The sequence below is a fragment of the Arachis ipaensis genome, chromosome B2 (assembly GCF_059453495.1).
Source record: "Arachis ipaensis isolate K30076 ecotype BB chromosome B2, ASM5945349v1, whole genome shotgun sequence".
Classification (NCBI taxonomy): domain Eukaryota; kingdom Viridiplantae; phylum Streptophyta; class Magnoliopsida; order Fabales; family Fabaceae; genus Arachis; species Arachis ipaensis.
Genome location: NC_142437.1, coordinates 19,959,725 through 19,963,448, shown reverse-complemented (window position 1 = coordinate 19,963,448; position 3,724 = coordinate 19,959,725). Strand labels below are relative to the sequence as shown.

Below are 3,724 nucleotides of genomic sequence, written 5' to 3'. Positions count from 1 at the left end.
TTTTAATTATCTTTTAGTATACTATAATCTCTTAATACATTTGAATCTGCCTGACTGAGATTTACAAGGTGACCATAGCTTGCTTCAAGCCGACAATCTCCGTGGGATCGACCCTTACTCACGTAAGGTTTATTACTTGGACGACCCAGTGCACTTGCTGGTCAGCTGTGCGAAGTTGTGACAAAGAATTAAGATTATGAACGTGCGTATAAAATTTTCAGCGCCGTTACCAAGGAATGGAACCGTCACGATTTCTGCGCACTAAGTTTTTGGCGCCGTTGTCGGGGATTGTTCGAGTTTGGACAACTGACGGTTCATCTTGTTGCTTAGATTAGGTAATTTTATTTTAATTTTAAGCTTTTTATTTCTTATTTTCGAAAAAATACAACAAAAAATACTTCTTCTTTTTCGTTTTTCCCAATTAATTTTCGAAAAATCAAAAAAAATTTTAATAAAATCATAAAACCAAAAATATTTTGTGTTTCTTGTTTGAGTCTAGAGTCAAGTTTTAAGTTTGGTGTCAATTGCATCTTTTTAATTTTCTAAAAAAATTTTTTCGAAAATTTCATGCATTACATTCTTCATGATCTTCAAGTTGTTTTTGGCCAGTCTTCTTGTTTGATCTTCATATTTTCTTGTTTTGTGTCTTTCCTTATTTTTCGTATGCATTCTTGAATTATTAATGTCTAAAGAATAAAAATTTTTAAGTTTGGTGTCTTGCATGTTTTCTTTTCTTGAAAATTTTTCAAAAATAAGTTCTTGGTGTTCATCTTGACATTCAAGGTGTTCTTGGTGTTCATCTTGACATTCATAGTGTTCTTGCATGCATCACATGTTTTGATTCATAATTTTGATGTTTTGAGTCTTTTTGATGTTTTTCTCTTTCATCATTAAAAATTCAAAAATCAAAAAAATATCTTTCCCTTTTTCTTCTCATCAAATTCGAAAATTTGAGTTGACTTTTTCAAAAATTTTTAAAATCAAGTTGTTTCTTATGAGTCAAATCAAATTTTCAATTTAAAAATTCTATCTTTTTCAAATCTTTTTCAAAAATAAAATCTTTCTCATTTTTCCTTTCATAATTTTCAAAAATTCCAAAATAAATTCCAAAAATCTTTTTCTTATTTCTATTTCAAATTTTCAAAATTAAATGCTAACAATTAATGTGATTATTCAAAAATTTTAAGTTTGTTACTTGCCTAGTAAGAAAGGTTCAATCTTTAAACTCTAGAACCATATCTTTTTAGTTTCTTGTTAGTCAAGTAATCAACTTTGATTTCAAAATCAAATCTTTTTAAATTTCTTTTTCAAATCTTTCTCAAAAAAAATTTCAATCACATCTTTTTCAAAATCAATTTCAAAATCTTTCCTAACTTCTTTTCTAACTTCCTATCTTTTCAAAATTTATTTTCAAATCTTTTTCAATCAATCTTATCTTTTTGTTTCAATCATATCTTTTTCAAAACCACCTAACTAATTCTCTCTCTCTAATTTTCGAAAATCTCTTCCCCCTTTTCTCAAATTTCTTTTTTATTAACTAATTGTTTTAATTTTTAATTTAATTTGATTTCAATTTTAATTTTCAAAATTTAACTTTAAATTTTATTTTTATTTTAATTAATTTTCGAAATTCCCTTTCTCTCATCTCTTTCTATTTATTTATTCATCTTCTAACACTTCTCTTCTACCCAAAATTCGAACCCCATCTTCATCTCTGTGTTCGAATTTTACCTCTTCTCCTTCTTTTCTTCTTATCTTCTTCTACTCACATAAATGAATCTCTATACTGTGACATAGAGGATTCCAAATTTTCTTTTCTGTTTTCTTCTTTTTCATGAGCAGGAACAAGGATAAGAACATTCTTGTTGAGGCTGATCCTAAACCTGAAAGGACTCTGAAGAGGAAGCTAAGGGAAGCTAAAGCACAACTCTTTGGAGAAAATCTGACTGAAAATTTTGAAAAAGAAGGAGACATGGCCGAAAATAATAATAATGCAAGGAAGATGCTTGGTGACTTTACTGCACCTAATTCCAATTTACATGGAAGAAGAATCTCAATCCCTGCCATTGGAGCAAACAATTTTGAGCTTAAACCTCAATTAGTTTCTCTGATGCGACAGAACTGCAAGTTTCAAGGACTTCCATCTGAAGATCCTTTTCAGTTCTTGACTGAATTCTTGCAGATCTGTGATACTGTTAAGACCAATGGGGTTGATCCCGAGGTCTACAGGCTTATGCTTTTCCCGTTTGCTGTAAGAGACAGAGCTAGAGTATGGTTGGACTCTCAACCTAAAGACAGCCTGAACTCTTGGGATAAGCTGGTCACGGCTTTCTTAGCCAAGTTCTTTCCTCCTCAAAAGCTTAGTAAGCTTAGAGTGTATGTTCAAACCTTCAAACAGAAAGAAGGTGAATCCCTCTATGAAGCTTGGGAGAGATACAAGGAACTGACCAAAAAGTGTCCTTCTGACATGCTTTCAGAATGGACCATCCTGGATATATTCTATGATGGTCTGTCTGAGTTATCAAAGATGTCACTGGACCATTCTGCAGATGGATCCATCCACCTAAAAAAACGCCTGCAGAAGCTCAAGAACTCATTGACATGGTTGCAAATAACCAATTCATATACACTTCTGAAAGAAATCCTGTGAATAATGGGATGCCTATGAGGAAGGAAGTTCTTGAAATTGATACTCTGAATGCCATATTAGCTCAGAATAAAATATTGACTCAGCAAGTCAATATGATCTCTCAGAGTCTGAATGGATTGAAGGAATCATCCAACAGTACTAAAGAGGCATCTTCTGATGAAGAAGCTTATGATCCTGAGAACCCTGCAATAACAGAGGTGAATTACATGGGTGAACCCTATGGAAACACCTATAATCCCTCATGGAGGAATCATCCAAATTTCTCATGGAAGGATCAACAAAAGCCTCAACAAGGCTTTAACAATGGTGGAAGAAATAGGTTTAGCAATAGCAAGCCTTTTCCATTATCCACTCAGTAAAAGACAGAGAGCTCTGAGCAGGATCCATCTAGCTTAGCAAACATAGTCTCTGATCTATCTAAGGCCACTCTAAGTTTCATGAATAAAACAAGGTCATCCATTAGAAATCTGGAGGCACAAGTGGGCCAGCTGAGTAAAAGGGTCACTGAAACCCCTCCTAGTACTCTCCCAAGTAATACAGAAGAGAATCCAAAAAGAGAGTGCAAGGCCATTGATTTAACCATCATGGCCGAACTTACAAGGGAGGAAGGGGACGTGAATCCCAGTGAGGAAGACCTCCTGAGACGTCCAGTGATCAACAAGTAGTTTCCCTCTGAGGAACCAAAGGAATCTGAGACTCATCTAGAGACCATAGAGATTCCATTGAACCTCCTTATGCCATTCATGAGCTCTGATGAGTATTCTTTTTCTGAAGAGAATGAAGATGTCACTGAAGAGCAAGTTGCCAAGTACCTTGGTGCAATCATGAAGTTGAATGCCAAATTATTTGGTAATGATACTTGGGAGGATGAACCTCCCTTGCTCATCAATAAACTGAGTGATCTGGATCAACTGAGATTGCCTCAGAAGAAACAGGATCCTGGAAAGTTCTTAATACCTTGTACCATAGGCACCATGACCTTTGAGAAGGCTCTATGTGACCTTAGGTCAGGGATAAACCTCATGCCACTCTCTGTAATGGAGAAACTGGGAATCTTTGAGGTACAGGCTGCCA

At 34.5% G+C, this 3,724-nt stretch overlaps 1 non-coding gene across 1 annotated transcript; it reads right to left on the bottom strand.

Moving 5' to 3' along the window:
• Positions 1 to 2,365: 2,365 nt before the first annotated feature.
• On the bottom strand, positions 2,366 to 2,473 carry LOC148573207 (small nucleolar RNA R71). The gene has a single exon (XR_015906603.1). It is a non-coding gene; the product is annotated as a small nucleolar RNA R71 (small nucleolar RNA).
• Positions 2,474 to 3,724: the final 1,251 nt, after the last annotated feature.